The sequence below is a fragment of the Dasypus novemcinctus genome, chromosome 18, assembly GCF_030445035.2.
Source record: "Dasypus novemcinctus isolate mDasNov1 chromosome 18, mDasNov1.1.hap2, whole genome shotgun sequence".
In the NCBI taxonomy this organism is placed as follows: Eukaryota; Metazoa; Chordata; class Mammalia; order Cingulata; family Dasypodidae; genus Dasypus; species Dasypus novemcinctus.
The window spans coordinates 83,362,735-83,387,537 of NC_080690.1; the positions used below are offsets into that span (position 1 = coordinate 83,362,735).

General features: G+C 40.8%; 1 long non-coding RNA gene across 2 annotated transcripts in view; it reads left to right on the forward strand.

Moving 5' to 3' along the window:
* Window positions 1-24,803, forward strand: part of LOC131274420 (uncharacterized) — a 70,826-nt gene that overhangs the window by 38,542 nt on the left and 7,481 nt on the right. The window contains exon 3 of one of the 2 annotated variants that reach the window (XR_009181697.2): window positions 771-4,671. The exons of the other annotated variant lie outside the window; for it this stretch is intronic. This is a non-coding gene — a long non-coding RNA (uncharacterized lncRNA). Of the gene's footprint in view, window positions 1-770; window positions 4,672-24,803 lie in introns of those variants that run through there. 2 annotated transcript variants of the gene reach the window in all.

The window sequence follows — 24,803 nt, forward strand, 5'->3', positions numbered from 1 at the left end:
ATGGCAAAAACCAAAGGAAAATAGATCAAGGGAAGACTCACTAAATTACAGTATAGTAGGAATGGAATGTTATGCTGGCATTTAAAAGAAAGAGGTAAAATTACATGTGCTGAAAATCAAAATTAAGCATATATGTCTACATGCATGAATATTTCTTGAAAGAATCCTAAGTGACTAATGGTGTTCTTGTTTCTGAACAATAGAACAGGAGATGGGCTGAAGAAAAATTTGCCTTCCATTTTATGCTTCCTCAAAAATTTCCCCTGTAAGTGTACAACTCTTAGAATTTAAAAACTCTACAGCTTAGGTAAAATTTCAGCTGCAATCATACAGTAATAGAGATTTCCATTCTATTAAAACTCAAAGAAACAATCTTGGTATTGGATAACATCTGAAAATTTTGTCCAGTTCTAAGTAAAAGCATAAATACCTCAAGAATAATTACTTTTGGAGAAGGGAAAAGAAATCCCAGGGCAAAGGTACAATTGCCACACGTACTTTCTGGTGCCAACCTGCTCAGCATTCCTTCAGGAGAGACACACCAAGCCATGTACACATGCAACAGAAAGAAATAGCCTTCATTAGTGGACTTCCTCAGGTCAACAGGCTCAATATGGTCACTTCTTTGGGAAGCACATCTACACACCCCAGGCACACTGTGGGCTTTCCTCAAAGCTCTCACCCCCCTTCCCTTGCTCAGTCTCAGCAGGGGTTATTAGTCTCCAGCTTAGTTAGTTTAATTTGTTTACTTTTGTCTGTTTCCCCACCAGACTCTAACAAGAGAGAAGATCTGCTTCACCTTTGGGTTTCCATCACCTACATGAGTCGAGCCACATATTAGATGCTCAGGAATCTTTGCTCAGACTTTCCCACCCATGTCCACCAAGTCCCAAGGCTGTAATGGTGCACTGTGGTACTTACCTATGATCCCTGATTGCAGCCCATCCAGAAGGAGAGTCGGTGTCATTGCTAGTGTCACAACGTGGTGCAGTGTGGTGGGCCAGGACAAGTACATTTAGTAATTAGAAAACCAAAAACAAAGTCGGGTGCTGGGTGGTGGGTGCAGGTTGGGAAGTAGAGTCTATGATGGGTTGTGGTGAGCAGTTAGGGATTAAGACCGAGTGCCCTGAGAGATTACTGAGGACCTTTCTGAATTTAGCACAGGGGAGAACTTAAATGCAATAGGAAAAAGCTGGGAGGGCAGCTATGGTCCATCCTTTAGTCTTGCTAGGAAGAGAAGAAGGAACTATCCTTTAGTGACTGTGGAAATATGTGTAGAATAATAGAGAAAAGAAAGAAAAAGGGAAAAAATTAAAAAGGAAAAAAAATCCAGAAACAACAATAAAAAGGAAGATGTGCAGAGGCTTTGCTTCTATTTATGTCACACCTTCCCTCTGAGCTTAGGGTCTTATCCCCATATTGGCAGTGAGGATATTAAGCTCCAAGAAGTCTTTGCAAAGACTTAATGTACCTGGTGGGTGAAAGAGGAAGAACTCAAGTTCATATCTCTCCAATGTCCTGTACAAACCTTCACATTCTTATCCATAAAATGGGATCAGGATGAGGATCTGCAATTTTCTGAGGAATTTTGTGAAGTTTCTACCAGAAACTGCTGTATTTAGGCAGCTCACAAAACCACTCTCCATATCACCAAAAGTCATGAAGTAGCAAATGCTTGTCATTGAAGCGAACTCTAACAGCTGCTACCCAAGCCAGACATTTTCACTACCTGGGTGCTCTTGGGCTGGTCACTGAACAACCTCTCTGTGTCTCTTAAAATGGAGGTATTACCTCCCATGTAGAGCTGTGATGATAATGAAGCAAAACAATGTATATTGCAGATAACCTAGCTTCTGGCCCAAGGTAGGCACTTGATAAATGCTAGTAATTGTAAAATGTTGTAAATAGTGGTAGCTAAAGTAAAAATTGCCTTCTTATGTAGGTGTGGGCTGGGGGCCTGGGGGAGGACAGAGAAGGTGGAGCATACCAGGAGAGAGAGGTAAACAGGAAGAGCCGTTGGACCCTGGCTTTCCTAGGTAGAGTTGAAAAATGTTTCATGTCTGTCACTTGTTTGAAATGCCAAGCAAGCAGAAAGAGGTGAAATGACTTTTCTGAGTCCATCCAACTAGCGAGGGGCAGGATGGACTCTAAGACAGACATGTGCCCTTTTCTGCAGATCATCACCTCACCTCCTGATTCAGCCTCCTGCCTCATCTTGCAAACTCAGTTCTGAAACAAAGGTCTTATTCCACTGAACTTGCTCCACACAGCCATCTATAGAGGTTGTTGAACAGACAGCACTGAAGGTGACTTTTCCTGCCTAGCCGCAGAAAGCAGAGAGGGACATCAATGTGCCTGTCAAGTACTGGATTTCAAATAGGTCTGAAGTTAGCCATCCGATGTCATGGCTTTCCTCTAGCCATAGATGGATCTTCTTGGGCCACTAAGAAGTGATGATTTCTGGACAATGGCTTTTGGGGTGGGAGAAGTTTTTTGTTTCCATCAACAAAGATTTTCTCATACTCAATTTTTCTAGTTCCTAGACTAGAAGCTGGGTGGGCAGGGACAGTTAGGAGGAGAAAGGTCGGTTGAAGCCAGCAGAAGTTATCCCTATAGGACAACCAGGACCAAATGGAAGAGCAGGAACACGGAACTTAGCTTTCAGTACTGTTGGCAGGGCAGGCAGCAGGAGCATGGGGATTGGTGGTGCCCAGCGCAGATCGTTTTCCCATCAAAGGCCCAGAGAGAACAGGAAACAAATGGAGTCATCTCTGTACCCCATTGCATCCCATAGGGCCTGGGATAGGCTAGAACCTGGAGGCAGAGATCTGACCCAGTCTAAGAGACCCTCTGGGGACACACTTTTTTTCCCCATAAGATTGAATCCCTGGGATGCCAGTTGTTTGGAGAAACCAAACCATCCATCCAAGTTTGGGAATATTAGCAGAAGGAGGGTTTCCATAACAACTGATGGTCAACTCCATTTCTCATCTGAAGACCAGGACAGCAAATTTTTGGAAAAGATGACGGTTTATCCACTCTGCACCCTACTTTTCTCATCTAAAATCCACCCTCAAATCCACCAGCTCCAACCCAGGTGTGTGTTCCAGAGCAGAGGTTCCTAACTCGTGTTGGGTCTCTGGTCTACCTGAAAATCCGACCAAAGCACAGAACTCTGTATGCCCAGAAGAGCACACAGGGTCTCACTTCCTCTCTCCCCCACACCCCGTTTTCCACGTGATCACAGTATTCATCGAATTACTGAAGTCCACCTAGGAAACTTCAGGTTTTAGTTAGAGAGTGTTTGAATTGAGTCTCTCTAACTCTCTCCCAGTTTAAACGTGGAGATCAGCAGATTCGCTCTCCCTTTTGCCCCCTTCCACCTGAGTTGAAGATCTCCCCATTTGTGAGTGAGAAGGAGACGCGACTTACGTTTGACTGGAAGGGGCTGTCAGTGAGTGCACGAGGAAAACAAAATAAGGATGAGAAAATTAGAATGAGCAGAATCCATCTCAGTTCATTTCCACATGTGTCTCTTCATTCCTTCATGGAGCATCTACCTGCCTACTGTGATACGGGGAGGGATTTCATGAAAGACTGCTTTTATGTGGTTTGTCACAAAGATCAAACCACTTGATAATTATTGGGAAGGGTGTTGGGGACCCTTTAACCTGACAGTATTAGAAACAAATCCTACACATGTGTAACTCCTGCATGTGTGATATTACTATATAAGATTATTTTTTCTTTAAAGTATAGTTTAAAAGAGCAAAATATTGAAAACAAACTGAATGCCCATCAGGAAGTGACTAGTTAAATGAATTATGGATGTCCCAAGAAGAGATAAAGACGATAAAATAAAAACAAGAAAAAAATTATGGATATCCACACAAGAAATATTATGCAGCCATTAATTATTAAGGACATTCTGTGTACTGACTTGGAATTATCTTCAAAATGTATCAGTAGGTGAAAAAAGCAAGGTGCATGAAGGAAGTGAATACAATAGTCTGTCTTTTTACAAAAATGGAAAAAAGAATACTATGAATAAATACACATTTGCTTAGAAAAACTATTTCTGGAAAGCCTTACAATAAGCAGGTAATACTAGATGCCTTTGAGAAAGCGAGCTGGGTGGACAGGTTGGGAAGGAAATTTTTTACTGTAAAACCTTGAGAATTTTTTGAATTCTGAACTTTGGAAATGGTATTTTAAATGAAAGCAAAATATTAAAAATTAAAGGAATTTTGTTTTTTAAATTGAATATTTATGTCTTCAATTAAATATTAAATTTTAATGTAGTGTTTTAAATGGTTAATGTAAACATTCTTAGTAAAACAACCATTTAAATTAAAACCAAATAACATCATATTTTAAATTAAAAGAAAAAGTATAAATAATTTAAGTTTATTTAAATTATTAAATAATTTATTTAATCATTTTATTTAGATTTAGAATGTTCCATTTTGAAAATAGGAAGAAGCTAGCACTGGTTAGCCTTTCAGACATTAAGATTCCAAAGTCTTCCTGAGGGCCTTATGATTTGCCAGTTCTGGCATGGGGACTAAAAGTTTGGAAAATGTAGTCATTCATTAAAATATTATGTTTATGTTAATGTGTAACAAGTTTCTTGCTGTCATTTTAAATAAATTAATATATATTTTATAACCTTATTGAGATGTAATTTGCATGCCATATACTTCCCTAATTTAAAGTGTACAGTTCAATCGCTTTTAATATATTTGCAGAGTTCTGCAGTAGTCACCACAATCAATTTTAGAACATTTTCATAACTTCCAGAAGAAACCCCATACCCTTTAACCATCATCCCCCAAGTCTACCACCCACCCATCTACCCTAGGCAACCTCTAGTCTATATTCCATGGATCTGCCGACTTTTGACATTTCCTCAAAACGGAATTATATAATTTGTTGTGTTTTATGAATGGCTTCTTTCACTCAGCATCATGTTTCCGAGGTTCATCATGTTGTAGTGTAAATCGGTACTTCATTTCACTACATTGCCAAACATTTTATCATTCTATGGACATGCTCCATTTTATTCATCCATTCATCAGTTGACAGGCATTTGGGTTGTTTTCACATTTTGGCTACTGTGAATGATGGTGCTATGAACATTCCTATAAAAATTTTTCTGTGGACATAAGTTGTTTTTTTTTTTCCATCCTAACAACTTTATTTTTTTTTGTCTGTTTTTTCTTTTTGTTTCTCCAAATTCTACGCAACTTATTCATTTTTTTTTAAAGATATTACATTAAAAAAATGAGGTCCCCATTTGCCCCCACCACCACCACCCCACCACTCCCCCCACAGCAACACTCTCCCCCATCATCATTTCACATCCATTCCATCTGGTGAGTACATCTCTGGGCATCGCTGCACCCCATGTCCCATGTTCCACACCATAGCTCACACTTTCCCAAGTTCCATCCAGTGGGCCATGGGAGGACATACAACCTCTGGCAATTGTCCCTGGGGCACCACCCAGGACAACTCCAAGTCCCAAGAATGCCTCCACATCTCTTCTCTTCCTCCCATTCCCCACACCCAGCAGCCACCATGGCCACTTTTTCCACATCATTGCCACATTTTCTCGATTATTAACCACAATAGTTCATGAATAGAATATCATTAAGTCCACTCGGATCTTTACTGTATTCCTCCTTCCTGTGGGCCTTGGCTTGGTTGTGTCCATTCCACATCTATGTCAAGAGGGGGTTTAGATTCAACATGGATATTGGATGCAATCCTCCTGCTTTCAGTTGTAGGCACTCTAGGCTCCATGGTATGGTGGTTGACATTCTTCAACTCCATGTTAGCTGAGTGGAGTAAGTCCAATAAATCAGAGTGTAGGAGCTGAAGTCTGTGGAGGCTCAGGACCTGGCTATCATATTGTCATTCCAGAGATTCAAATCCCCTAGATATATCTTAAGCCCCAGCACCAACTACAATTCCAATAAAGTAGCATGAAAGTCTTGTGAAAAGAGATCACATCTGAGTCCAACTCCATCACACAGAAACACTAGCTCCAAAGAAGGGCCACCTGACATGGCAGTGAACCCCTTCTACCATGACCATAGAACCTGTGGGTCTCTTTAGCCCTTAAAAGGACCAATATCTGGGTTTGTATCTACTTTATTTGTCTCTGAGACTCTGCTCAGGTGTGCATAAGGGCAATCCTTCTGACAACCTCCAGACTCTTTTTTTAGAAACTCATAGCCATATGAATTCATTTGTCTTTTCCATTTCCCCCTTACCTTAGGTCAAACAGCATTTTTAACTCCTGTTATTATATGTAGACAGGGATGTTCTGCTGGTCTGCATTGAACCTTTAATTTAAGGTCATTTTCTAGTTACGTCACCAGCTGGTACTTGGTAGTGATCCCTCGGTGCCAGGGAGGCTCATCCCCAGGTGTCATGTCCCACGCTGGGGGAAAGGCAGTGCATTTACATGCTGAGTTTGGCTTCGAGGCTGGCCACATTTGAGTAACATGGAGGCTGTCAGGAGGGAACTCTTAGGCACAGTGCTGCTCTAGACCTTGTTCTTATTGCAGGTGTATAGGTGCACAATCATAGTCATTAGTATCAGGGGCTCACTGTTGGACCCTCATTTCTTCCTGGTCCTTACCATTGCAACTGGGGGACTGCCGCTGCTCCCCTAGGGACCACGACAGAGGCCCCCGCAGCCAGTAACCCAGTACCCCCAGCTGTTGTTTTTAATTGTTTCCACTATGAGTATATCCAAACATTTCCATGCACCCTGGACATATGCCCTGTATAACTCCCTGTCAACCATATATCGCCTGTCAATAACATCCCATACCAGTATTCCTCTGCTGCCATTGTTGAAGCACTCTGTGATCCAAAACTTCCTGAAAAATGAAGTCCAATATAATGTCAGGTTCCCTTACTGGTAAAATGGAATATAGTGATGAGTTTAAAGGTGAGATATAGAATACATATTGATTTGGAAAAATTCTACATCCTATCTTTTTCTTTTCTTTTTTCCTAATTATTGAGCTTCTCTTTGCAAGAGACCTAGATCAGAGTAATTCATATATACAATATACAGTACTCCCACACATCCACCATAAAACCTTTTCCCTTCCACAGCGATAATCTTTTAACTTATTCATATCATATTTACTGAAACTGATGTACAGACTCTGAGACAATAGCTTTCAAACAAGGTGACATCTGTGCTTACATTGTGGTCCATACTTTAGGCTATACAGTTTTCTAAATTTTTTAGTTATCCTATGTTTTACATTATGGCTTACATTATTAGTCTGTCATCCCGTATATGTTTTTGATGTAATATTACATGTTTTATATCCATCCTTGTGTACTCTCGTGAAACTCCCCTCTTGCCCCCACATTTACCTTGGTTCCATCCATTCAACATCCATTTTTCCCTCCCCTTGGGGTGCACAGCAACAGCCAATCTCCATTTCCCAAGGAGCCACGTCCAGAGATACTTGCAACAGTGTTGAGGGCCTGACTTGCTCAACTGCCCTAATGCCCTGGGAGCCACCCTTTCTCTCGAGAGATACAGTTCCCTCTATTTGATGTCATTAGTCCTCCCCAGGATGTGGGTCCACCCCACTCTCACTCTTTGGGTCTCTACCCAATGGTACAACCCACCCTGGCAAAATGAGCACTCAGACACTCCCCAGGAGTCCATCCCGCACCAGACCACCCCCTCCGAGCATCCTAAACAGGTAGCCCTCCTAAATATACTTTGATACGGTTTTCTCAGCATTTTACTCTCAACCAACACCTGACAATCTCCTATGTTCATATGTTGCCCCTCTCTCCCCCCAATTTTGTGGGCAATATTACCCATCCGCCCATCCCCAGGCCCCCTCAAACCCGCAAAGCCCCACCCAAAGGCAACCCTTGCCCCATTTTGTCTCTTCTTTATGCTAATGCTTACCACCAGCTCATCATAGATTCCACCCTTGCAGATGTCAGCTCACATCCTTCCTCCACCCTGCAAATTCCTGTAAACCTATCTTCCAGTCTCTAGCTCTCTGAGGCAGCTTGCTTATTTCATATCATTGAGGTAATGTAGTATTTGTCCTTCAATGCCTGGGTTGCTTCACTCAACATAAGGTTCTCAAGATTCATCCATGTTATCACATGTGTTTGTAGTGTATTTGTTCTTACAGCCGAGTAGTATTCCATTGTATGTATATACCACATTTTATTGATTCACTCATCTGTTGATGGGCATTTGGGTTGATTCCAACTTTTGGCGAGAGTGAACAATGCTGCTATGAACATTGGTGTAGGTATATTGGTTTGTGTCCTTGTTTTCAGTTCTGCTGGGTATATACCCAGCAGTGATATTGCTGGGTCATATGGCAAATCTATGGTTAGTTTTTTGAGAAACCGCCAAACTGTCCTCCAGAATGGTTAGATCCTTCTGCATTCCCACCAGCAGTTGATGAGTGTTCCCCTTTCTTCACATCCTCTCCAGCATTTGTATTCTTCTGTTTTTTTTTTTTTTCATAGCTGCCAATCTTATGGGAGTAAGATGGTATCTCATTGTAGTTTTGATTTGCATTTCCCTGATAGCTAGAGATTTGGAGCATTTTTTCATGTGCTTTTTAGCCATGTGTACTTCTTCTTTGGAGAAGTGTCTGTTTAAATCTTTTTCCCATTTTTTAAAAGGGTTGTTTGTCTTTTTATTTTCAAGATATATGAGTTCTTTTTATATGCAAGTTATAAGTTTCTTATCAGATATATGGTTGTCAAATATTTTCTCCCATTGTGTGGGTTCCCTTTTTACTTTCTGGACAAACTCCTTTGAGGTGCAGAAGGCTTTAATTTTAAGGAAGTCCCATTTATCTATTAGTTCTTTTGCTGCTCATGCTTTTGGTGTGATATTTATGAAGCAATTTCCTATTACAAGGTCCTGTACATGTTTCCCTACACTGCTTTCCAAGGTCTTTATGGTCTTGGTTCTTATATTTAGGTCTTTGATCCATCTTGAGTTGATCTTTGTATAAGGTGTGAGATGGTAATCCTCTTTCATTCTTCTACATATGGCTATCCAGTTCTCCAGGCACCATTTGTTGAATAGGCCATTCTCTCCCAGTTGAGAGGGTTTGGTGGCTTTATCGAATATTATATGGCTATATATGTCAGGTTCTATAGCAGAACTTTCAATTCGATTCCATTGGTCTGTGTGTCCCTCCTTATGCCAATACCATGCTGTTTTCACTACTGTAGCTTTGTAGTATGTTTTGAAGTCAGGTAGTGTGATTCCTCCAATTTCGTTTTTCTTTTTCAATATGTCTTTGGCTATTCGGGGCCTCTTTCCTTTCCAAATAAATTCCATAGTTAGTTTTTCTAGTTCCTTAAAGAAGGCTGTGTTGATTTTTATTGGGATTGCATTGAATGTGTAGATCAGTGTTGGTAGGATAGACATCTTAATAATATTCAGTCTTCCTATCCATGAACAAGGAATATTCTTCCATTTATTTAGGTCTTCTTTGATTTCCTTGAACAGTCTTGTATAGTTCTCGGTGTATAAGTTTTTTACCTCTTTAGTCAAATTTATTCCTAAGTATTTGATTTTTTTATTTACTATTGTGAATGGTATTTGTTTCTTGATTTCCTCCTGATCTTGCTCATTACTGGTGTACAGAAATGCTACTGATTTTTGTGCATTGATCTTATAACCTGTGACTTTACTAAACTCATTTATGTGTTCTATAAGCTTTGTTGTAGATCTCTCAGGGTTTTCTATGTATAGGATCATGTCATCTGCAAATAATGAAATTTTGACTTCTTCTTTTCCAATTTGAATGCCTTTTATATCTGGTTCTTGCCTCAGTGCTCGAGCAAGTACTTCTAAGACAATGTTAAATAGGAGCAGAGACAATGGGCATCCTTGTCTTGTTCCTGAGTTTAGAGGGAAGGATTTTAGGATTTCTCCATTGTAAACAATGTTGGCTGTAGGTTTTTCATATATACTCTTTATCATGTTCAAAAAATTTCCTTGTATTCCAATCTTTTGGAGTGTTTTTATCAAGAAAGGGTTCTGTATTTTGTCAAATGCTTTTTCTGCATCTATAGATATAATCATGTGATTTTTTCCTTCAGTCTGTTTATATGTGCCCCGGCCTGTGGGACGGCAACAAGGGCTCGAAACCTGCCAAGAAAGAATGGTGGGACAAGAGACACGAAGAACAACAGCAAGACAAGGTTCTGATCAAGCTGCAACATTTTATTGAGGGGACTGAGCATATATACTCTTGGGAAGGGGAAGGGCGGTCGGTGGAGGTGGAAGCTAGGGATTGGCTATTTCTGTTGCTAAGGTAGAAGGCAGACTTCAGTTTCATGTCTTGCGCCTGCGCACTATCTTATCAGTCTGGGCAGTGGTGGGAAACGGAGAACAAAGGAGCAGGGAGGGAGAAGAACAAGGAAGTGGGCTCCGCTCTGGTGACCATGTTGCCGGCATTGCTGAACTCAGTGTATACTCCTATTGACCGCTCCCAACATATATGGTGTATTACATTGATTGATTTTCTTATGTTGAACCATCCTTGCATACCTGGAATAAATCCCACTCGGTCATGGTGTATAATTCGTTTAATGTGTTGTTGCATACGATTAGCAAGTATTTTGTTAAGTATTTTTGCATCTAGGTTCATTAGAGAAATTGGTCTCTAATTTTCCTTTCTTGTGGTGTCTTTGTTTGGCTTTGGTACTAGGGTAATGTTGGCATCATAGAAGGAGTTCAGCAATGTTCCTTCTGTTTCAATTTTTTGGAATAGTTTCAGCAGGATTGGTGTTAGTTCTTTCCGGAATGTTTTGTAGAATTCACCTGTGAAGCCATCTGGCCCTGGGCTCTTTTTAGTTGGGAGATTTTTAATGACTGATTCTATCTCTTTGCTTGTGATTGGTTTGTTAAGATCATCAATTTCTTCTTTCATCAATATGGGCTGCTTATGTGTTTCTCGGAATTTGCCCATTTCCTCTGAATTGTCATTTTTGTTGGAATATAATTTTTCAAAGTATCCTCTTATGATAGTCTTTATTTCTGTGGGGTCAGTGGTGATATCACCTTTCTCATTTCTTATTTTGTGTATTTGCATCTTCTCTCTTTTTTTCTTTGTTAGTGTCACTAAAGGTTTGTCAATTTTGTTGATCTTCTCAAAAAACCGGCTCTTGGTCTCGTTTATCTAGCTTTCTTATGTTCTATTTCATTTAGTTCTGCTCTTATCTTTGTTATTTCCTTCCTTCTTCTTCTTGTTGGGTTACTTTGTTGTTGTTTTTCTAATTCCTTCAAATGTGCTGTTCTTCAATTTTTGCTCTTTCTTCTTTTTTGATATATGAATTTATGGCTATAAATTTCCCTCTCAGTATTGCCTTTCCTGCATCCCATATATTTTGGTATGTTGTGGTATCATTATCATTTCTTTCAAGGTAGTCATTGATTTCTTTTGAGATTTCCTCTTTGACCCACTGTTTTTCTAAGAGTGTGCTGTTTAATTTCCAAATCGTGTTGTGAAATCTGGGCCTCTGTCCCTTGCAAATTTCCACCTTCACTCCACTGTGGTCAGAGATATTGTTTTGTATGATTTCAATCTTTCTGAATTCATTAAGCCTTTCTTTGTGGCCTAGCATATGGTCTATCTTGGAGAATGATCCATGTGCGCTTGAGAAAAATGTATGTCTTGCTGTGTTTGGGTGTAGTGATCTATATATGTCTATTAGATCCAGCTCCTCTAATATACTGTTCAAATGTTTTGTTTCTTTAGTGATTCTCTTTTGAGATGTTCTGTCCAGAGTTGATAGTGGTGTATTAAAATCCCCCACTATAATTGTAGATGCATCTATTCTTTCACTTAGTTTTTCCAGCATTTGCCTCACGTATTTAGAGGCACTCTTGTTAGGAGCATAAATATTTATGGATTGTTCGATCTTCTTGACAGATTGTCCCTTTCACTAAAATGTAGTATCCTTCTTTGTCTTTCACAATTGTTTTGCATTTAAAGTCTATTTTGTCTGATATTAATATGGCTACTCCTGCCTTTTTTTGGTTGTGTTTGCTTGTATTGTTTTCCAGCCTTTCACTTTCAACCTCTATGAGTCTCTGGGTCTAAGATGTGTCTCTTGTAGACAGCATATAGATGGGTCATATTTCCTTATCCAATGTCCCAGTCTGAATCTTTTGATGGGTGAGTTTAATCCATTGACATTCAGTGTTATTACTTTCAAGGAATTATTTGTGTTATCCATATTTTGATTGGACTTGTGTTTGTCATATTTTGTTTCCTTTTTTCCCCTTCTCTTTTTATCTTTTTTGTTGCTCTTACACTCTCCTCCAACTCTGTCTGTCCTGTTTTTTCCTTTCTTCCTGCAGAACTCCCTTTAGAATTTCTTGAAGGGGAGGTTTCTTGTTGGCATACTCTTTCAGTTTCTGTCTATCTGTGAATATTTTGAACTCTCCATCATTTTTGAATGCTAATTTAGCTGGATAGAGTATTCTTGGTTGGAAATGTTTTTCCTTTAGTACCTTGACTATATCATACCACTGCCTTCTTGCCTCCATGGTTTCAGATGAGAAATCAGCACTTAATCTTATGGAGCTTCCCTTGTGTGTGATGGTTTTCTTTTCTCTTGCTGCTTTTAGAATTTTCTCTTTGTCTTGAGCATTGGATAATTTGACAAGTATATGTCTTGGGGTGGGCCTGTTGGGGTTTACAACCAGTGGAGTGCACTGTGCTTCTTGGATATGTACATCTGTCTCTTTCAGTAGATTTGGGAAGTTTTCAGCCATTATTTCCTGCATCACTCCTTCTGACCCCTTTCCCTTCTCTTCTCCTTCTGGAATGCCTATAATACATATGTTTGAGCATTTTGCATTACCATTCAGGTCCCTAAGTCCTAGCTGGATTTTTTCTACCTTTATATTGACCAATTCTACTATCTGTTTGATTTCCGAGGTACTGTCTTCCACATCACTAATTCTCTGCTCTGCCTCTTCTAGTCTGCTGATACATGCTGCAAGTGTATATTTGATTTCTTGCACTGTGGTGCTCATTCCCATCATATCTGTTATCTTTTTGTGTATGTCTGCAATTTCCCCTCCAAGTGTTGTCTTCATGTTGTTAACCTCTTCCTTTACTTTATTAAATTTGTCGGTGATAAATGTTCTGAGATCTTTCATTTCTTGTGCGAAGTTCTGCTCCCCTTCCTGATTTTTAGTTTGTTGATTGGATTCAGCCATGTTTTCCTGATTACTGATTTGGTTTGTAGATTTTTGTTGCTGTCTGGTCATCATTTTATCTTGACGGGTTTAATCAGTTCCTTAGCTTCTTTGTCTAGTCTTGGGGATTAATTAGCTGTTGTTTTTGCATAAGTGTTATATCTTCTCTTTGACACTTTGTTCTTCTTATTCTAATTTCTTATTGCTGGTTGAATTCACTTTAAAGGAAAGTATTAGTGCCGGGGAAAGGCAATTGTGTAAGCAAGGAAACAGTGTATAGTAGTATTGGTGATAAATGTTAACAGAGCAACAATATGAAATCTGGGAAGATGGATATTAGATTCATATAAGTTGAGTAGAGTTATAACAGTAGGTATAGTACCTATATTGAAGTAGTTGACTGAATATGGGAGGAATATGGTGTGAATTAAAAAGCTAGTATTTTCGTGAGAGAGGGAGAGAGAAAAGAAAGGTAGTAGTTTCAAGAGTGGATAACAGACTGAAAACAAAGGTATTAGAAATCAAGAGTTAGACACTTTGTGGATCAAAGAAAGGGAGGTGGAATATAGGAGAGACAGTAGATGATGGCAGATATCAAGATGTAGGGGAAAGGGGATAGTGTAGGTAGCCTAAATCAGTTCACACAGAAATGAGGCAGTGGAGGATGAGAAAACCCAGCAAATGTGAGGTGTTCCCTGCAGCACCCATGGTATAATTAAGTTAAAATAAAATAAGTAGAAATGAGGGACAAGAGAGAGAGAAAAAAACAGAGGAAAAAAAAGATGAGAAGAAAGGAAGAAAGAAAAAGGGGGAGGGCAAAGGGTGAGGAAGAGGTAGGGGAAAGGAAAAAAAAAGATATACACAAACCACAATTTCAATACCGACTACAACAATTAAAAAAAAAAACCTAAATAACTGAAAAAAAAAGACTTTGGGGGATACTCTGGGAGAAAAGACTAGGGGATAATGTAATATTAGCAATCAGGACATTTAAAAAAGTAAAAAATAAGATAAAATGAAAATAAAAACAAAACAAAATGAAACAAAAAAGAAAAAACGCAAACTTTGAAGGCTAGGGCATTCAAGGACCTCAGATGGACCTCAGGGCGTGGTGGATTGAGGGATGGAAAGTCTGAGATATTGAAGACTCAAGAGGTGTGAGTCTCTGGGGTGTGGGCCACCAGAGTTTTGGGGACTTAGACCTGGCAACCTCAAACCTGGTCAACAGGGAGCCTAGGAGCACCACAGTGTAACACAGCCCTCAGGGATCCCTGCAGCTGGGTGCCAGCCTTATGGGGGAAGTCAGATCCGCAAACTCTATGTTATGTCTGAACCCTGGAATTCACTTACTCACTGGGTTTATTTATGTGGATATATCGTCAATTGAGCTTTTGGACAGCTCCCACCCTGTGAAACCTCAGCATGGCCACCTGAGGGTGCCTCTACTCTGCAGCCAATTTAATGACACAGATCAGAAGCCAGGTCCGTGGGTGGGGCTTCAGCCGGTAACGCCGACAACAGAATCTAAAACCGGAGTTCCCAAGCTTTGCAAAATATTCCCCAATCGGCTTCCAGACGTATCCCCCTCCCTTGCCGCACCCTATAGCAACCTCCCAATTACGTCCCTTTATTGCCAGCAATCTAATTCTGCTGCAGATCGGCAGCCGGGCTTGTGGGGGGGGGAGCTCCAGGTGGAAGCGCTATTACTTGTGTCCGCAATCAAAAAAATTCCCCACTTCACAACAAAACACCGTCTGTCTCTCCAAATCCGTCCGCAAAGGCGTCCCGTCCCATCAACCCCCCAACAGCCCGCCCAGGACTCTCGAATTCCCCCGCACTGCAGACCCTCTAAAAAGTGCGGGCCCATCGCCAATTCCGGGGCTCCACCCCCCCCCAAGGAGGGAGCAACCCGTGTGCAGGTCTCACCTCCGTGCAATAGAACCCCAATTCTATCTTATAGACCAATCCTCTCCATTACCTTCCCACCAAATCGATGTCCAGACACTTCCTGCCCTGCAAAAATCCTGAAAAAACCTGGTCCTGGAGAACCTCCAACGGCACCCAGCTGCCTCTTCCCAGGAGAGACCACAAGGCAAGTTCACTCAGCGACCATCTTGCTTCCTCTCAAATATTGAATTCTAACAATCATGGACAGAGAAGGCATAAGGGGAAAATCAAGGAATGTCTGATATTCAGAATGCAGAGATCTACAAAGAGTGTGGAGTGGGAGAACATGAGTATCCATATGCCTGAAAAGAATAATTGGAAACCTTGTGAAGAGTCAGAGTGTGTAGACAAAGGTGGGTGGTACTAAAGGCTTACCAACATCAAGGTTGGAGGGCAATGTGGGTATTCACAACTGACAGTGTTACTTGCATTTGAGGTACAGGAATTCTATTCCATAGAGATCCGTATTTCAAGAGACTCACCATATCTTTGAAGGAACCATTGAAAGAACTGTTCAAATGACTCTAGATTTTACAATTTTCACTCCTTTCCCAAAAAAATAACCAGAAGTAATAATATCTCTGGGATTTCTGATGATGTAAATAGCCTAAGTGGAACAGAAAAAAAAAGTGGGAAATAAATGGATCTGATTCCCTCGCTCCTTGATCTTAGAAAATGGCAAAACAGCTATTTCCCATTAAAACATGTGGCTACATGTCAGTCTTCTCCGATTCATTCAGCAGTTTGTTGAGGACCTACTGTGTGCCAGAAATTACGTATATACTCTAGATGGAACAGTGAACAAGACATGGGTTGTTTCTGGCCTGAAGGGCATTTCAACACAAGCCAAGGAAAAGTCCCCCAGTACTTTGAAAGAAAATTGATGTTATGCTATATTGGTGCCACTGTGTAAGCTGACCTGGGTTGTGAATCAGGAGACCTGAGTTTTGCTGGGACTCTGTTCCTGACTCCCTCCCTAATCAGTGCTGTTCGAGACATTTCATGCTCCAGGTCCCAGCTTCTTTACCTATAAGTGTTTACTAAATCAGCATTTCCCAGTCACAAATCAGACAGATGTTAATTGCTAACAGTGTATAAATGTTCTATTTATTATAAAATTCAAAATGGTGGCATGAACTACTTTATTATGCTGCTTTAGATTGGGAAACCTCAAAGAAAAATGGTATCAATGAACCTGAAAACACTCTAGGATGTACTGGATCCAGTTCTGATCACCTGCCTGCCCCATGGCGGTACCTGGACATGCCCGGAGTCCTGAGTCCTTAGTTATGTGAATTGTTCAACTGAGATCCCTTCTCTGAGTGTCAGTTTCCTCTTTTGTAATAAGGTGATAACAATGTGGTAATAGGAATAATCAGGATAATATAATTAGTTACATATCTAATAACACTAGCTGAGAATGTACCCTATGTCAGCAACCAACCATTGCAGCACTTTATCTGCTGTATAATAGTATTTTTATGAGAGAAAAAGGAAAACAGCATATTTTATGTTAAAAATTTGCTTGAGATCAGCACGTTAGCAAATGGAAGAGGTGTGATTTTACCATGGGAGGGTGTGCCTTACATGACAGCATTTCCTTTACGGTCATATTTTAGTGAAGTATAAAAAATGCACAAAAGACAATTTTAGTGTTTCATAAAATGATGAACAGGCCAACCTGTGGAGGAGAGCATTTGTGATATCACCTTACCTGCATGCCCCATGCTTTCCCCATCCCTTTGGCACCCCCATGTGTGACCATGCTCAGAAATGTGGGTTTTTTTAAATTGCTTCCAAATGTGTGAGTTATTTTATAGTATAAATATATCAATAAATTATATCTGCTATATATAAATATATATTTATATAGTATATATACTGTATTGACATACATAGTTTTTTTCTGTTTATAGTATATGACTAGGATATGAACTATATGTACTATAAAAATCTTAGTACTCATATTATTCTACATCCAAAATATATGCATGTGTCAATAGTTACATAATATATAATTATGTATAATATATAGCTATATAATATATAGTATATGTTTACTTTGAACTAAAGTATACATTACATGTGTATGTAAATATGCATACCAAGTAAAACCAATATAGCAGTACATACATTACTCTATGTCTATATATTTATGTACATAAAATATATGAAATACCATTTATTTGTAATGTACATATTTACACATATGTAATAAACATATAAATGTTCATACAAAATTTTTATATAGCACATATAATTTTACATGCATTTCATATATTTATATATGCACATAACTATTTTATGTAATATTACAGATTATACATAAGATATAGGTTCAATAAGTACATATTTACATAGTACATATAACCATATATTTATACAATACATATATTCATACCCATGTTACATAGCATTTATTAGTTATTTTCATGAACTTACCTGTATAATATTGTTAAAATCACTGCAGCCTTTCTATATTTGAGTAACTGTGACCATGATATGTAACTAGTCCCCAGGGGCTTGCAGAGGGCATTGCAACCAGACAGCCAGCAGCCCTGAGTGGTTGTTGCTGAAGGGGTGAAAGAGGGAAGGAAGGGGGCCTCTCAGACTCTCTTCTTTGTTGAAGTTTTCTCTCCCTCTCCCTCTTCCCCTCTCCCCTCTCTCTCTCCCTCTCATGTTTTCAGGAGAGAACTACCCTGACATGCAGAGGACCTGGGCTGCAACTAGGTTTTTGCCCTTGAGCAGTTGAGAAAAGTGACCTAGCAGAGTGGCTGATAGAAAGCACAGTAGGGGAGGTTCAAAGTTTGGTGGGATTTTTGTCATAATTGAGGGGAGGAAACATTTTGCATATTTTTGTGAAAGCATAAGGGAGAGTCATTTGCATTTAAGATTCTAGCATTAAAATTCCTCAAGGAATATTCTTTCCTAAATATTCCTTCAACTTTATTATCTTTTGATAACACCTAGGCCCTGAAATCTATACAAATAATCAGTTTACTTCTAGCAATCTTCTACCTCAAATCTCTCTCTTCTTCCCCTTCAAGAAATAGCAATGACATAGGATTTATTCTTCTGATATGATGGAGGAGTAGGTACAAAACTAATGCTCCTGTCATAGAAAACTATAAAACTAATTACAATATTCCAGACAAAAGTTTTCAAGCAGTTGCTGAGAGGCTGAGCAAGCCTTGGATTAACAGGAGCAGGGAACTAATGAATTGAGAGCCAAGGTCTCCCCCTTCTCTGTTGGGGACAATTTCTCAAACACAGTGGAGGGAGCTGCAGTATGAGCTCATCATGCAGAGGCACAGGGGCAGAAGTCATGACTTGGGGATGCTGGGGTGACTGAAATGGACAGAACAGGACCCCAGAAAGGAGGCTGGTCTAAAAAGATGGAGCCTGGAACATCTGCCAGCACACCCCATAAACTGAGGCACACAGCTGGGCTCCAGGCATGGCACAAGGTCACTGGAGACTCACCAAGATGGCAGCTGCCCTTAACTCATCAACACCCCTGCACCCAGGGAGGCACCCAGGTTGCCAGAGAAACATGCTAATGTTTTGTACAGTGTGAAAAAGGTGAGAATTCCTCCTGGCTTCTCATAAGAAAAAAAATAGGCCCAAAGAAAGTTAAAAGCTGGCCTTAAAGGGCTGGATGGAAAACACATCCATGCACACACACACAACCATTAGCCCTGAATCCTTTATCCATGAAAGCTGAGAATGTATTACCAGCAGCCCTACCCTACCATAAAACATGCTTGGGGAGTGGGGCACATGGGAACTGCCTATATTTTTTTAAGGTAACATTTTTTTTTAAAAGATTTATTTATTTATTTAATTTCCCCCCCTCCCCTGGTTGTCTGTTTTCTGTGTCTTTTTGCTGCGTCTTGTTTCTTTGTCCGCTTCTGTTGTCGTCAGCGGCACAGGAAGTGTGGGCGGTGCCATTCCTGGGCAGGCTGCACTTTCTTTTCATGCTGGGCGGCTTTCCTCACAGGCGCACTCCTTGCGCGTGGGGCTCCCCCACGCGGGGGACACCCTTGCGTGGCAAGGCACTCCTTGCGCTCATCAGCACTGAACATGGCCAGCTCCACACGGGTCAAGGAGGCCCGGGGTTTGAACCGCAGACCTCCCATATGGTAGACGGATGCCCTAACCACTGGGCTAAAGTCCGTTTCCCTTAAGGTAACATTTTGTGTGATCTACGTATCTTTTAAAAGAAAATAAAACTTACATTTTAAAAAATGCTAAACCAAGTCTCTCAGGATGAGGGAAAATGGTAATGCATCTATAGGAAGGAATAAAGAGCCTCAGAAACAGTAACTAAGTGAGTAAATATACAAGATAATATTTTTCCTTCTGTAATTCAAATAAAAGGCAGACAACTGTTTGCAGCAAATTAACAGCACAGTAAAGCAGTCTTTAGCATCTGCCATCTCAGGTGTCCATGGTGATATGGAGTATGTGCGGGGTCCTGAGTGTTTTTTCATGAATAACCTGGGCTGTGTGTGTCAAACAGTAAGAACTGCAGGCCACCTTTCATTAACCGTGCCAACCAATCCAGTCCCGGAAAGCCAATTAAGTGATACAGGCTCTATAGACTTTAGATATTCAGGGAGAATGCAAAGTAAATATGTTAATTCAAGCTTACTGGGAATGTGGGGAATATGTATTAATTCAATCTTATCTACTACTCAAACAAAACACCATTTGACTCCCAACTCCTATATCCTCTGTATAAAAGGAACTCAAAAATCCTATTCGGGGCTCGGGTTTTTGAACAGAAAAGTTCCTGAGCCCGGCCATTCGTTAATACATTTTCCTTCCCGAAATTATTACCGAGTCCTGGCTTTCCATACGCGATCACAGAATCTTCCTGCTCCCACAATGATGGCACAGTTGCTACACTCTACCTCATTCTGTCTCCAGGTTGTCCCCACCTCAGCAGATCCCAAGCTCCAGTCACACAGTTCAACACCCCAGCTTTCCCTTGCTCAGACCCTAACTGAAGGACCAAAGCCTCTATCCATACTCCACCTGCAAACCCCTGACCTCCTGGATAGGCCCAATACCTTCCTTATATTTCTCTCCCTGCTTCACCCTCTTAATATATTTATGATGTTTTTTAAAAATAGGACTTATTTCTTGAGCATGCTATAGGGTTAGATACCATGCCAGGCAATCACTAAGCAGTATTATTGCTATGGAAGGAAGTAGCTAATTATAGGTCTACGCATCATCTTTTTCCACTTAATTCTTTAGGAGCTGACTTGAGTTGACCTCACTTAGCTCACTTTTCTTTTATGGAGCCTAATACATACTAGGTAAATAATATCTAAATACGTGAAGAAAAAAGTGCAAGAATGCATGCACAAAAGAATAAATCAATTCAGGATTGAATACTGCCAATTTGACCTGCAAAGGCATTAATTACACTATTCCTAATAAACAAAAGCTGGAAAGCCAAGATACAAAGCAAAATTTTCTGACCCAAACCCCAATAGTTTTCCAGAAATTGGACTTAGGCCATTTTGTTTTGTTTTGTTATCTTTCATTCTTTTCTTCATCCAATATGTTCTCAAGTCTCTATTTTATGCCAAACATTATGCCAGATTAGTGTAAAATGGTAAAGAAAAAATAGTAACAAAATAAACGTTAACTCCATGACCCTGGCAAAAGCAGTGAAATAAATGAACCTGACAATAAACAACCAGAGAGAAATACAGCATATTAACAAAATATAGCACACTGTGGTTTTAGAATCTTTTGATAATATTTCTACTACCATATTATGTAAGATGGTTTAATGAGGGGGTTTCATGCAAGTTACTCAACATCTTTGGTGTCACATGATTTCAACAATAATCTAAGAAGAATACGCATTCACATGTATTACCCCAGGGTCACTTAGTGTTAGAGTTATACTTCAAAACTCCTGGAATTATGAATGATGCTTGTGGAGCTCTTTTGAGGCAGGGGGAGAACCAGGGATTGAACCCAGGACCCCATACTTGTGAGGTAGGTGTTCAACCACTGAGCTACATCTGCTCCCCATGTGTGTTTTGATTGGGAAAGCCATGCCATGCATAGATGATATCATGATTAGAGAAACACAGCTGGGTTTCAGATGTGAGCAGCAAGCCATATTTCCTCTGAAATATAGGTTCTGATTTATAACCTACAAATGGGTAACTCAATGTTGGCATAAGACAGTGGTCAACTTACTAATGAAGGCAGTAGTTTTGGAGCCACACCACAGAGATCACTTAGTGTCAGATACTAAATCTTGGAACAAGGTTGTGCAAAATGCTCACGTTAATGAACCACATATTAACTCGGTCCCTAAAACATGGACATTCATGATGCCCTAGAAGGTCAGATGGTCGTTGCCCTTGTTTGCTCACCTTGGCTTTGGAACTGAAGAATGACCTGGGGAAGAACTGAATGGGCAGGTGGGAGGTGTAGAAGCATGGGACTTTTTCAGGTCTATGCTTCCTTATTTCTTCATACCCATCTACATTTTCTAGCCATGGTGAGCGATCCCAGGTGACCACAGACTGGACCCAGCTGGGGTCTCCTCTGGAATGAATCAGACTGATGATCTCCAACAACCAGTTTGTTCCTAGGCAGAGAAAGAAAAAAGTGGCATCTACAGCAACCTGACTTTTGGCCATGCTACCACATTCAAAGGCACTTATTTCTTCCACTGATGATGCCCATGCCCATAAATCCAAATATATTGACACTCCTCATTTTCCTTCCTCAGCAGCATTTGGTCAGTTCTCCACCATTTGAACACCTTGCTGGGCATCCCCTGCTCCCACTGCCCCCTCTTCTTTGCTCCCTCCTCATCAGACACACAACACTCACCCCTAACCAGTTTATCTTATTCTATATCCAGAGCTGGAATGAATTTGAACCTGAGGATTTCAGAGTTGACCAAGAAAAACAATTGACTGCTAGATGGAAGTAACACAAAAGCAAGGGGCAAGCTCCTGCAGCCAGAAGCTCCTGGAGGCCAGCCCCACTGCAGAGAGGATGCGAGCCAGGGGAAACCCCCACCCTCCTAGAGGAGAGCATAAAAGAAGGGGCCTGCTGCTGTGCTGGAGACAGTCCTGTGGGGAGCAGCTGGCAAGAAGCTCTCAGCCCTAGGGGTGCTGGTTTTACCTTATCACTGATAAACAGATGTTGGGCAGGTGAACTCCAAGGCTCAATGTTCCTTGTTTGGGGTGTTTTAGAAGAATGTAAATATGGCACCAGGGGCCTTTTGAAAACTGCTTATCCCTTAGGTGGTTAGGGCTGCAGGTTATCACTGTAAACACATCCAGCCTCACCCTGTTGCTCTCCTCCACATCCTCCCTGGGACATTGGTCCCTAGCTTTACAGTTCCTTGAATATACATCTTTTTACTCTAGGCTTTACTACACACACCTTTAACTCTTTCATCTAACAATTGCACATTCCTTCTTGAAATCTCAGGGTAGAAATACTTCGCTCACTCTCCCCCACCAAAAACCCCCTCGTGATCACAAGCATCGGCTTTAGGATTCTCTCCACAAGGCCCCATATGATGTCAGGTCCTTTGGATTATGGGGACCTCTCTCTGCCCTTGGAGTCAACAGGATGCTGGTCTGATCACCAACAGCCAATGGGGAGCAGAGAGCAGGCACTGGTGACATCGGCCCCCAGCCTTCTTCAGTTTAGGATTCTGCTTCCTTACCTGACTTTGGGTAAGAAAGTGTAATGACATCTTCATCCTTCACCACAAATTCATCCTACAAAAGCTCCAGGTTTTCAACAGTGAGTGTAGGAAAAGGAAACCCCCATGTAATCAGCACCCATCCTGAATGCTTCCTGCTGAATGCTTCCTGCAGAGCCTTTTAGCAGCTCAGGTGTCAGCAGTTGTGGAAGCAGCTGCTGGCCTTTTCCAGGTGCTGAGGGAGGGAGATTGGCACAGACCAATCTGCAGCTTGCTGAGTTTGCCTTACTGTGCCAAGGCCATGGGAATATCAAGCATGACAGGAAATGACTCTCTAATGACAGCTTGAGTAATAATTAGCTAATGAAGTAGTTTCAGAGGATGCATGAGTTGTGTTGAAAATAAAGCAAACAACAAAAAAGGTGTTGCAGAACAAGTTTATTGAGGTGAAGTTGCATTCATTCAGAAGCAGCACTGACCAGTTTCTGCTCAAGGGGGTGAACTGGGGAGCAGCTTATATAGTTTCTTGAAACAAAGGTAATGGCGTGGGAGAAAGGGGGCATGGTGTATGGCTCCTTTGGAGACATAGGCACTGTTTGAGCAGGGTGTCCTTGATCATTTATTAGCAAGGCAGATGTTTATGTAAGATTGTGGCCATTTGGTGAAGACCAGCAGACTTTGCTGATGTCAGCTTGAACTCTTTTCTTTCAAAGATTTATTTTCTTTCTTTATTTCTCTCCACCCGCTGCCCCCACCCTATGTGCTCACTCTCTGCTCTCTGTCTCCTTCTTATGTGCTCATCTTCTTTCTTTAAATAGTCACCAGCAACCAAATCTGGGAACTTCCATGTGGGAGGGAAGCACTTAATCACTTGAGCCACCACTCCCTGCTTATTGCGTCTCTCATTGTGTTTTCCTCCTTGTGTCTCTTCATTGTGTCATCTTGTTACACCAGCTCACTGTCTTGTGCATCTTCTTTAGGAGGCACTGGAAACAAACCATATATCTCTCATATGGTAGGCAGGTACCCAACTGATGTGGGCTATGGGTGGGAGGCTCTTTGTCTCTTCAGAGATAACCTAAACTATCTGTGACTTGTGGGTGTGGGATGATAAAAGGCTGCAGTCCTGCCCTTGGTGACCATCGCAAGGACTCCAGTCCCAGGAAACAGTTTAACAATGCAAGGTCTATAAACTTTAAGTATTCAGGGGAGATGAAAACAAAATATGCTAAAAGCTTATCTAGAATGCCTCAGGTCCATGCTAAAAGCTTACCTAAGATGTGGAAGATATATATGTTAATTCAAGCCTATTAAGAACTGAAACAAAAGGACCATTTGGCTTTTCCTCTCTGTATAAAAGGGACTCAAAAATCTTGTTCCGGGCTCGGGATTGAAACAGAAAGCTCCCGAGTCCGGCCGGCCCTCAATAAACCATTTTTCCTTCTCAAAATCATTCCTGAGTCCTGGCCTCTCTATACACACATAACTGAACCTCTCTCAAATTCTGCAACACAACTGCTTGAGCCATACCCCCTTCTCATTGGTCTCCTTGTTATAGTTCTTTCTCCTAGGCTTGGTAGGGGTTTTTATCAGCATCATAAAGGATCATTGGTATGTCAGCCTGCTTCAGTTCACCTTTGTTTCTTCTTCATAATTTCCTGGATAAAATGGAAGCTCAAGCAAATCGAGATTATTAGTAAAACCACTGATCATTCCAACTTCACATTCCCTCCTTTTGGTTGTGGGAGTCCTTTGAGTCCCTGAAGTCCAAGTAACACTAGTTGGGGGCTTTTTGTGGACTGATTCTCTAGAGCAGGGGTTCTTAAACTTTTTTTTCCATGGACCCCTTTGCCAGTCAGGTGAAAAAGTCAGACCCATTACTAAGTCCACACTGCACTGTGTATTATG